The 12339-nt window shown below is 45.4% G+C and overlaps 1 protein-coding gene across 1 annotated transcript in view; it reads right to left on the bottom strand.

Annotated features, from left to right (window-relative positions):
* Zbtb8a (zinc finger and BTB domain containing 8A) overlaps positions 1 to 3024 on the bottom strand; it is a 16894-nt gene extending 13870 nt beyond the window's left edge. Inside the window, exon 1 of the mRNA XM_028759854.1 lies at positions 2938 to 3024. The gene's annotated coding sequence lies outside the window, so the exon portion shown is untranslated. The remainder of the gene's footprint in view (positions 1 to 2937) is intronic.
* Between the last annotated feature and the right edge of the window lie 9315 nt (positions 3025 to 12339).

The raw sequence follows: 12339 nt of genomic DNA on the forward strand, positions 1-12339 counted from the left end.
TGTGGATGCTGAGTGGATGGGGATGCTGTGTGGATGTGGATGCTGTGTGGACGTGGATGCTGTGTGGATGGGGATGCTGTGTGGACGGGGATGCCGTGTGAATGGCATGCTGTCTTCTGAACACAAAATGGCTGGTGTACTCGTGAACTCTCAGCAGCTGTACTAACCCAGCTAAGAAAAGCACAGAACCAAGCTGGTCAAACTCAGCATAGCTGGGGAGAGGCTCATGAGGCCCAGTCTTAGCGGAGACATTGACAGCTGATGCCTACTAGGGGAGGAAGAGTTGCTTTTCTCTTTACTTTTGGCCACTAGTAAGTTGTCCACTAAGCAATGACCTAATCCTCATGTGCATACGGCCAACAGTAACAGGACTCAGCAGGCTATGAAGAAGAAAGGGCCAGGGAGAAGGAGGGTGTGAAGCCAGGAGGGGAACATGTTGGAGATGTATGGTGTACGGGGGAGTTGGAGGCCAGGAATGGACAATGATATGAATAAATGAAACATACTATATTAAAGTTTTGACACAGGCTGGAGAGACAGCTCAGCAGCTAAGAGAACTGGCTGCTCCCCCTGAGGACCCAGGTTCAATTCCCTGTTCCCACATAGCAGATCACAGCTGTCTGGAACTCTAGTTTTAGGGGATCCTATACCCTCACAGAGACATACATGCAAGTAAAACACCAATGCACATAAAATGAAAATTAAAAATTAGATTTCTGACAGCAAGTTGGAGGCTTGGGAGGCAGTCAGCATGTGAGGTAGTTGCCACACAAGTATGAGGGCCTGATCTGACGCCCAGAACCTCCATGAACTCTAAAGTGGTAACATGCACCCATGCTCCTCACGAGAACAAAAGCTGGTCAGGCGGTTTGGGTGTAGGATAAGTCTATTGCTCCTGTCCTGAGCAGAAGGAACTGGGATGGACTTCTCCCTAATGATCCATCCCTTCCGGCCCCTGGAAACACGACAAAGGGAAGCATCAATTCTGTCCCTGCTTAGGATTTAAATACACTATTAACATGTGGAATTATCAGAGTTTGGAGACCCATTAAGGGAAAACTATTTGCTCCTAGTCAAAAGAATGGGATCGGAGAGGCCTTGGAGGAGGTATCTGAGGACTGGAATCTACAGACTCTTGTCTCTTGTGCTAAGTTCATCCAGCCGGAACGTTCAGTCCCTGATGGGCGATCACTTCCTCATTTCCTCAGGAAAGCAGATGAAGAAGACATGCTAAGGCATGCTAAGCAGAGGGGACGAATGACTGTCCCCTTAATGCGATCATGGGCTTATCCTTCCCAGAAGCCACTCTCTTGATATAGATTGCAGACCTTCCACCACACAGCACTGCTCAGCCTGCCTGAGCCTTTAACTCCTATCTATCTTCCCTCTATCTTCTCTCTATCTATACATCCTTCCATGTATGTATGTATGCATGCATCTATCCATGTATGAGTGTATGTATGCATGTATGTATATGCATCTATCCATGTATGTATGTATGCATCTATCCATGTATGTGTGTATGTATGCATGTATGTATATGCATCTATCCATGTATGTATGTATATGCCTCTATCCATGTATGTATGTATGCATGCATGCATCTATCCATGTATGTGTGTATGTATGCATGTATGTATATGCATCTACCCATGTATGTATGTATGTATGCATGTATCATCTATCTTGTATCATCTTCTTTCTATCTATCTATCTATCTATCTATCTATCTATCTATCTATCTATCTTTTCTGTTTGAATACTTGCCTCTAAGCCAAGCATCTCTCCTATCACTCTGGGATTTCTCATTCTTCTCTGAAGCACTCCTTTCCTTCCAGCATACAGCTGAACATGCTAGCTTTCTTAGACCCTAACTCAAAAGACATCTATCTGCTTTTCTTTCTTTCCCTCTTCCTTCCTTCCTGCCTCCCTTTCTTCCTTCTTTTCTTCTCTCCCCATTTTCCTCCTCCTGGCAGCTGCCAAGACTTATAGCTTGCTTGCCCTGTTGTTTTTCTTTCCAGTTCTAACAAAGTGATCTTTAAACTTCCTTCTGAATCTATTTTTAAATAATTGTATTAAGGAGACTAAGGATCCAAAAGAGAATCCCAGTTCCCCTAGCAACAACCCCAGTGCTGCTCTAGTGGAATGGGAGGCAGAGTCAAAAGACACCCCAGACACTTGGGGGCCCACGAGCCTGATACACAGAAGCAGCAAACGAGATCCCGTCTCAAGCAAGGTGGAAGTTGAGGACCAACACCCAAAAAGCTGTCTTCTGACCTCTCATGTGTGCCCACATTCATACACAAGCAAGCGTGCACAAATGTACACACACACACACACACACACACACACACAAAAGGAAAAATGAGCAGAGATGATTGACCAAGACAATCAGCTGAACACTTCATACAGGGAGTGGGAACACAATAAACCAAATAAAACACAGCTGCGTAACTCTGCTTTTTATATAGGTTTGTTGTTGTTTGGGGTTCTTTTGTTTTATTTTGCTTTGTTTTGAGACAGGGTTTCTCTGTGTAACTTTGACTGTCCTGGAACTCACTCTGTAGACCAGGCTGGTTTCGAACTCAGAGAGATCCACCTGCCTCTGCTTCCTAAGTGCTGGAATTAAAGGAGTACATCTCCCCTCCCCACCCACCCCCAAGCTTTTTATATATGTTTTAACATCTGTTACTCCAGCTCTAAAGGAGCTAAGGTCCTTTTCTGACCTTTGCATGCATGTGGTACACAAACATGCATGCAGGCAAAATAACTATACATACAATATAATAGAAATGTAATGCTATTAATGTAAAAAATTAATATTTATGTTCACAGAAGGATTAAAACTTTCCACGCGTGGCTGGAGTGGAGCTCGGCAGCAGATCATCTAAGGACCTGAGTTCAGTCTCCAGTACCAAGGACAGAATTTCCTCATACCTGAAAATGGACGATGCTACTCTTGAAACCTTGGGACTGTTGAAGGGCAAAGAGGAAGGACTCCAAGTTCACAAACAGAGGAGTGTCCTGGGGAGAAGAAACAGATACCCAGGGTGAACTTCTGTAATAAGAGACATATCTGCTGGGATAACTATTTATTTATATAGAAGGCATCAATGTTCAGCTTGTAAAAAGAATTTGGCATAGATTATTAGGTTTTTTTTTTAAATGGCTTTCATGCATTACATCACTTTCTTTCTTATTTATTTATTTTTGGTTTTTCGGGACCGGGTTTCTCTGTGTAGCCCTGGCTGTCCTGGAACTCACTCTGTAGACCACGCTGGCCTCAAACTCAGAAATCCGCCTGCCTCTGCCTCCCAAGTGCTGGGATTCCACTGCCTGGCATGATCACTTTCTAAATAAATTAACACTTTCAGGGCATGGTGGGACATGCCTGGAATCCCAGCACTTGGGAAGTGGTAACAGGAGGGTCAGGAGTTCAAGGCTGGCTGAGTCTGCCTCTGACCCTGTCTCGAAATAATAGAAAAATGGCTACAAAAGAAGCCTGGGAAACACTGGTAACTAAAGCAGCAGGATGGAGAGTGTGAATAAACTCAGACATTGGAGGAACAACTGTCTTTATTGTTTGTTGAGACATCATGAAAGCCAGGTGGGTTTCAAACTTTAGGTCTTCCTGCCTCAGCTTCCACAGTGTTAGGACAGTATGTGCTACCAGGCCCAGGAAATCTAGGAGTTTGAGGGAAGAAAAATTCTTCCATGTGTTTGTTACCCAGTCCTAAGGAGCTAGCACAGTGTGGGTGGAACACTGACAGCGTTCCACAGTCACCAGAGCTACCTAGGGGCACAATCATGGTCTATTATGTGGCCAGTGAAGGTGAATTCAGAGTTACCAGAGAGAATGGTTTTCTAAGCTGAGCCTGCACCTTACACGGACGGCTTTTACATGCTGATGAAACGCCATGCTTTGGGACAATCACTAAGTCCCACCCTAGCTACTACTCAGACACCTTCAGAACCTCCTTTTGAAAAACTAACAAGTACATTTCCCACACTCCTTTGCAGTAAAGTTGTCACAGTGTGAGCTACCAATGAGGTATTCTTTTATGACAGTCGTGAGGCAGAAACGAAGCAGGAACCACCTTTGCATGGCTGGGCTGTTAATGCTGGCAGTCATGTTTCTGGGAACTTGATGGCTGTCAAGACAGCAAATGATTTATACATATATTCAAGCGTCACAAATCTCACTAATGAGGACATTATGTTAACAACTGTAATTTTTTTTTTGTTTTTTTGTTTTTCGAGACAGGGTTTCTCTGTGTAGCCCTGGCTGTCCTGGAACTCACTCTGTAGACCAGGCTGGCCTCAAACTCAGAAATCCGCCTGGCTCTGCCTTCCAAGTGCTGGGATTAAAGGCATGCACCACCACCGCCCGGCAACAGCTGTAATTCTTAAACAGGTAGGTAGAGTCACTATTTGGTGACATTGAGGGCAACAGTCTCTGGATCCCTAAACTGCAGCCACCTGCACACCTTTAAAATCTCAGCACTTGGGAGGCAGAGGCAGGCAGATTTCTAAGTTCGAGGCCGGCCTGGTCTACAGAGTGAGTTCCAAGACAGCCAGGGCAACACAGAGAAACCCTGTCTCGAAAAACCAAAAAAAAAAAAAAAAAGATTTATTTATGTATTTATTTATTTATTATGTATACAGTGTTCTGTCTGCTTGTACATCTGCAGGCCAGAAGAGGGCACCAGATCTCATTATAGATGGTTGTGAGCCACCATGTGGTTGCTGGGAATTAAACTCATGACCTCTGAAGAGCAGTCTGTGCTCTTAACCTCTGAGCCAACTCTCCAGCCCCTGGAATCCTTTTTTGATGACTTTGTAAGAACCCAAACATTGTATTAGATCCCTCTCTGCTTAAAATATTCAAACTGTTTTTGCTTTCCTGCGATGAGATCCAGGTAAGAGACTGGTAGGTACCCTGTTGTTCGCAGGGCCCAAGCAGAGGAAGGAGCAGTCTGTGAGCTACACGCCTTAGTTTCTTTGACTAAAAATGACAACAGCAACAGTAACCTGATCCTCTGGAGCTATGGGATAACATTCATGAGAAATAACCCATGGAAAATGTTCACAACAGGGCCTTCAAGACAAATCACAGGGCTGGAGAGATGGCTTAGTGGTTGAGGGCACTGGCTGAGCCAGGCATGGTGGCAAACTCCTTTAATCCCAGCACTCAAAAGGCCGAGGCAGGCGGATGTCTGTGAGTTCAAGGCCTGCTGGTCTCCAGGACATAGACTCTGACTCAAAAACATCAACAGTACAAGCACTTGCTGCTCTTCCAAAGGATTTGAGTTGAAGTCCCAGCATCAACATATTGGTTCTTAACAACAGGTTCCATCCGGAGTCCTATTCTGACCTCTTGTGGGCACAAACATAAATGTAAGCATAATAATCATACACATAAATTTTTTTTTAAATAAACAAGTGTTGCCAGGTGATATGTGCCTTTAATCCTAGTATTGGGAAGTACACATTTAAGTTTGTCTTGTTTGAGACAGAGTCTCACTATGTAATCTAGGTTGACCTGGAGCTTGCTGTGTAGACCAGGCTCCACCTGTCTCTGCTTCCCCAGTGCTGGGATTAATTAAAGTCTTAAAAATTAATTTTAAAAAATTTTATTTATCTGTCTGCATGTATATGCAATCTTTGTGTAGTGCCCATGAACACCAGAAGAGGCCATCAGATCCCTGGAGCTGGAGTTACAGGCAGCTGTAAGCCACCCAGTGTGAGTGCTAGGAACCGAACTCAAGTCCTCTGGAAGAGAAGCAAGTGCTCTTAATTCCTGATCTGTCTTGCAAACTTTTTAGAATTTCATTACCATACATTTTTCTTGTGTCTATTAGAATACTTATATAAAATTGACTGGTCCTACCAGATATTTATAGGTACCAAAAAGTGAGAAGACCAGTTTCAAACTGTATAAGAAGGCTCTATTCTAAGAATCACCTGTACAACTCATTTCAACCGTTACCTTACTCCTTATATCTCGCTATGCAGATCAGCCTGGCCTAGAACTCACAGAGATTCTCACCTGCTTGTCTCCAGGACGCTGGGATTAACTGTGTGTGTGTGTGTGTGTGTGTGTGTGTGTGTGTGTGTGTGTGTTAGTGGTCCACACCTGTAATCCTAGCACTCCAGAGTTCATGAGATCCCAACTTGAATCAATGCTACCGTAGCAAACTTCTCTCGGGTTTGTACTTCTATTCCTCTTCTAAACAGACCCCAGCTTCGCTTCACAGTGACTCATCCCAGAAGCTTTCTGTGGCCTAGGTCAAGTTCTCAGTTTCATCTGAGTGGAAGTCCCTGGGAGACACTCTTCTGGCTGTGAGCCTCAGCCAGTCACAGTTCCTACAGTTTCGAGCTTTCTTTGGAGGTTTGTCCAAGAGCCACTGAGACCTGCTAATCAAATTCCCCTCCCACTCCCCTCTCCCCCCCAGTCGGCCACATAACTTTGGGCTCCTTGCTTTTAGTCTGGGACTTTTGCTTCTTTACTCTTGTTTCCTGGCTCGAGGTCCACAGTGCTCTGGAAGCTTCACCGAACAGAGGGCAGGAATCTCGACTGCTTCTTTCTTTGTTTCATTTACTTATTGAGGTCAAAAGACAACTAGTAGGAATTGGCATTGAATTCAGGTTATCAGGCTTGGTGGCATGGCTGTTTTACCCACTGAGTCATCTCCCCCACTCCCCTATGGAGTTGCCTGAGGCAGGAACAGCTTTAAACAAACAACCAAATTCTTTCTCCCCTTTTCTCTCTTCAACCTTAGGTGTGCGGCTCTGACCATGGCAATGCATCCTGTGTTTACAGTGCTCTAGGAAGCCTGAAAAGGCAGTTGAATAATTTTCTTTTCAGTTAACAGGTTAATCTTACCTAGCTAGCCCAAGCTAGCTTCCAACTGGGATCCAACATACACAGCTATAATGATTTTTTTTTAAGTATAAATTACGCTGGGTGTGGTGGAACATGCTTTTAATTCCAACACTCAGGGGCAGAGGCAGGCTGATCTCTGTGAGTTTGAGGCTAGCCTGGTCTACAAAGCAAGTTCTAAGATAGTCAGGGCTACACAGAGAAAGTCTGTCTCCAAAAACAAATACAGGGGCGGGGGGGGGGGGGAGAGAGAGAAGGTGTTTCTTTAACTTTTTTTTTAAAGATTTATTTATTTCATGTATATGAGCACACTGTCATTGTCTTTAGACACACCAGAAGAGGGCATCAGATCCCATTACAGATGGTTGTGAGCCACCATGTGGTTGCTGGGAATTGAACTCAGGACCTCTGGAAGAGCAGTCAGTGCTCGTAACCACTGAGCCACCTCTCCAGCCCCTTCTTTTAATTTTTAAATTAAATGACTATCATTTATTATTGTCTGTTTGTGTTGTTCCATGTTCACATCCTATGGTGGGCACCTGAAGGACAAACGACAACATGTGGGTGCTATTCAGGTCATCCAGCCCGCAAATATATATCTTTCCCCTCAGAAATGTCTCACTGGCTTCCAATAATTTTTTTTTTTTTTTTTTTTTTTTTTTTTAGGTTTTTCGAGACAGGGTTTCTCTGTGTTGCCCTGGCTGTCCTGGAACTCACTCTGTAGACCAGGCTGGCCTCGAACTCAGAAATCCGCCTGCCTCTGCCTCCCAAGTGCTGGAATTAAAGTCGTGCGCCACCACTGCCCAGCTCCAATAATAATTTTTTTTAAATAATGTTTTCAAACATTAAAACTGTAAGTGAGGGCTGCAGAGTTGTCTCAGAGGATGAAAGCAAGAGGACCCAAGTTCGGTTCCCGGCATCTCCATCAAGAGCTTCACCACTGCATAAGAAACTAATGTACAAGAGAAGTTACTAGAATATCTTGGGGATGTATCGATGTTTCTGGGATTAAGAGCACTAGCTGCTCTTCCAGAAGACTCACAAGACACCCTCACAACAAACATAAATTAATTAAAAAGCAAAAAAGAAAGAAAATCTCCAAAATCATATACAAAGCAAATGAACCACACCTAGCTTGAACAGCCCAGAACCAATTTACAAGTGTGTCACTCCTCTCTCCCCACCCCCAGGGTGTATGCAAATGTCCCAAACAAAGCCTCAGTTTACACTCCCAAAACAAAACCGAAACACACAGTGAAAGATTCAGCCCGGAGGAGGAAGGAGCAGGAAAACCCATTTAACCAAATGGGCCAGGAATGGTAAACTGCTGTCTAGCAGCACAGGGCCCAGGGTGGATCCCAGCATCCCACAAAGCATGGAGTGGTTGTACACAGCTAGGTCCCAGTATTGAGGAAATGAAGGCAGAAGATTTGGACTTCAAATCTTCTGGCATAGCTGGGCAGTGGTGGCGCACGCCTTTAATCCCAGCACTTGGGAGGCAGAGGCAGTCGGATTTCTGAGTTCGAAAGTTCGAGGCTAGCCTGGTCTACAGAGTGAGTTCCAGGACAGCCAGAACTACACAGAGAAACCCTGTCTCGAACCCCCCCCCCAAAAAAAAAGAACTTGTCTCAATAAAACAGTCAATATTTTCAACAGAACACTCTTCCTGGACGACACAGCAACAGGAAGTGAAGGGCTCTAGCAAGTTCGAGCATGGCAAACCTGCTGGCAGGCCTTGCCCTTCTCCCTTCCCTCTCCCTTGTAAACCATAGACGACATCCCTAAAGCTGGCCAACAAGGTCTTTTCTCCTAGTTGAATATTCCTTATGCCAGACTCATTCCTAAGGCTGATAACCAAGGTCCAGCTACCACAGTATTGAAATACAGCAACCAAAAGTCCCCCTTTGGCCACCCTAATTAACACACCCAACCACAACATACCACCACACATTAGCCCGTTCTAACACAGACCCGCTCCTTTTTCCTCTTAAAACCACACCTATAAGGTCATTCGCTGCTGCTTTCTGCCAGAGTCAAAAAGCATCTACTTGACTCTTCTTCCCGGCTTAATAAGGCTCCCTCTGAAAACAGGTGTTTGGGTGTAGTTTGTGCCTAATCCTGGGTGCAGAAGGGAGCACCCCGCTGTGTGCGGTTCCCTTCAGGAAGTACAGGGTAAACTGGGTACCTTACAGCTTGGTAACATTCAGCATAATTGACAATAACAAACAGTATCCTACATGAAGAAAGGCTTATTTTCTGCAGAGGCATCGACAAGCACAGATAATTCCTTCCAGATTTTCTTTTTTTCTGGAGACTGAACTTACAAGTTGTATTGGCAAGTCAGACTAACTCAAGAAGTCAAGCGGAAACGCTTCCTGAATCTTGTATGCGTTAAATGTCTATAGTAGTCCTTAAGAAGAGTAGAGAATTCAATCCCCGCTAGGGTCAATGATCCTCTAAAGGGTGCTGGAAAAGACAATCACATATTTTAGGAACCATTAACTTTGAAGGTCTTTGGTACAGAATGAAAAGTCATGTAGATTGAAGATTTGGGTAACAGAGAAAACCTGAATGAAGTTTGTGGTCCAGAAATTCATCTTTTCCCACTGCACACAGCACTGATGTAGGCCTTAGTGTGTGGTCCTAGCAAAAACCCTACCTCACAACTTTGGGCTAACTGGAACTGAGTAAATGGTTCTTTGAATGGCGACTGTATTCTTCGGACGATGAACAGCCATGTAATTCTGGGAAGATTTAGAATTAAGTCCAGAAACAGTTTAAGAGCTGTGCTTTAGAAAGCTATGTCTCCTCCAAAGTTCATGCAGAGAGTTCATTTACAGAGGAGGAGCACTGCGAGGAGCTTTTAGGGGGTTATTAGGCCACCATGGGGGGAGGGGCACTGCCCTCACGGATAGGATTACCGCCCTTATAAAGGGATTTGGAAGAGGTCTGCTCCCACATCATCCCTTCTATCCGTTTGGCTAATGAAGACACAGCACGGTATTTACCCTCATTACGTATGCAGCGAAAGGTGCCATTCCGGAAGCAGAAAGCAGCCCCTTCAGAAACCATAACCTTGAACTTCTCAGCATCTACAAGTGTAGGAAGTAAATATCTGTTCTTTGTTTTCTAGACAGGGATTCCCCGTGTAGCCCTGGCTGGCCTGAAACCAGAGAGATCCGCCTGCCTCTGCAGGGATTAAAGATGGGCAACATCACGGCCCAGTAATATCTGCTCTTCATATGCTACCCGATCTTCCATAATCTTAGCAGGCCATACGGACTACAGGGACTAAGATAGGAAAGACTTAAGATTAAATATTAGAATACTTAAGAGGGACTGGAGAGATGGCTCAGTGGTTAAGAGCACAGGCTGTTTTTCCAAGGACCTGGGTTCAATCCTCAGCACCCACATGGAGGCTCAGAGCAATCTCTAACTCCCATCCAAGGGGATCCGCCCCAGCACCCACATGGAGGTTCACAGCCATCTCTAACTCCCATCCAAGGGGACCCAACACCCTCATCTGGCCCCAGGCATACACTTGGTACACTGGCACACAGGCAGGCAAAACACGCATATATAAAAATCTTTTTTTTTTGTTGTTGTTGTTGGTTTGGTTTTTCGAGACAGCGTTTCTCTGTGTAGCCCTGGCTGTCCTGGAACTCACTCTGTAGACCAGGCTAGCCTCGAACTGAACTCTCGAACTCAGAAATCCGCCTGCCTCTGCCTCCCAAGTGCTGAGATTAAAGGCGTGCACCACCACCGCCCGTCTATATATAAATCTTTAAAAAAAAAAATAGACTTGAGTTTGGAAACTATAGTTAAAAGGCCTCACTGAGAAGATGACATTTTTGAGTGATTGATGTCCACGGTAGGAAAGAATGTGTATCTTTGATATTACTCCAGGCAAACCAAACAGCAGGTGCAAAGGCCAAGACATGAGCAGGAATGGAAGATGGAGAGGGATGGGTGGGGAGAGCAGGCTGCTGTGTGGTATGTCTGTCATGCCAGCTAACTAACCCCAGGGTCTTGGGAAGCTAAGGCAGAAAGAAGACCAAGACAAAGCTGAACAAAACCCTAATCTCCTAATAAAATTAAAATTTAAAATATAAGAGGCCCAGGGAAGTATCTCAACAGTAACATTTGCTTAGCACATGCAAAGCCTTGGGTTCAAAATACACACCCAGACACCCAGACAGACAGACAGACAGACACACACACCACGGGGCCTTTGGATATATTTTGGTAAGATGTGGAGGAGACATTTAAGGTTTGGAGAGGGCTGGGCACATGGTTTAGTGGTAGAATATCTATGTAACATGTACGAAGCCTTGGGTTCAATTTGGGTACAGAATTTAATACCAGGTGTGGTGATCCATGCCTGTAATCCCAGCATTTGGCAGGGGGGTGCAGAGGTCCAAGGTCATCATAAACAACATAGATTTAGGGCTAGCCTGGGCTACATGGAACCCTGTCTCCAAAAGAAAAAAATACATAAATATATATATATATATATATATATATATATATATATATAAAAAATAGTAAAAAAGAAACAAGGGAGGAATTTTTAAACATTATATTAACCTCTTTGAATATTAAAAACTATAATTATGCCATTTAAGACACAGATTTGCCTAGTGCATCCATCCCAGCACTCCCAAAGTGGAGGAAGTAAGAATATCAAAATTTCAAGTCTAGCCTGATGAGTCTGCTTTAAAACAACGAATAAATAGGTAAACAGAAGTGAGATTTAAGTGATAAAAATCAGCAAAGGTTTTGGTACTTGGAGACTGCTCCAGGACGCTGCAAGAACAGGGCGCCTTGGGGGGCTGCCACTTCTCAGCTCCCTCCTAGGGATGAGATTCCATGGTTAGGCTTTTTCCTTTGCCAGGTAGAATAAACAGCCTGAACCGTTAGCCGTCTCCTAAGAAACTAAGTGCAACATTTCGTCAAAGTGAAACCACTCCATTTACTAAAGTTCTGCTAATATAAAGACTTGTAGGTGTTGGCGGCGTGTGCGGTTAGGTGCCCGCTAGGTGTGAATCCTATTCCAAACACGTCTCGGAAAGACGAGGATTCCGGCTAACCGCACGGTCAAGGGCGAGTAAGCGCGCCGGGGCGCGAAGGGACCAAAGCAGGCAGTGTCGCCAGGTGGGAGATGCCAGGGACATTCTGCCGGGAGCCAGCTGGGGCTCCATAATTCTGCCCTCGGTTCTAAGCCCGGAACTGTCGCGTCGTGATGGAAAGCCAGAGGGTGGAGGGCGGAGAACGCCGGGCTGCAGCGCCCCGCGCCCGACGGCTGCAGACACGCCCGGCCCCGTGGCGCCGCCTCGCCGCCGCCTGGAGGCTCCGGCGCCTTCCCGCCTTTCCCGGGGCTCGGCCGGCGCTGGCGGCGGGGCGGGCGCGGGCGGCGACGGTGCAGCCATTGTCCCGCAGCCGCGCCCGGGGCCGCC

This window comes from Grammomys surdaster, unplaced genomic scaffold (genome assembly GCF_004785775.1).
Source record: "Grammomys surdaster isolate TR1022 unplaced genomic scaffold, NIH_TR_1.0 126313, whole genome shotgun sequence".
Classification (NCBI taxonomy): Eukaryota; Metazoa; Chordata; class Mammalia; order Rodentia; family Muridae; genus Grammomys; species Grammomys surdaster.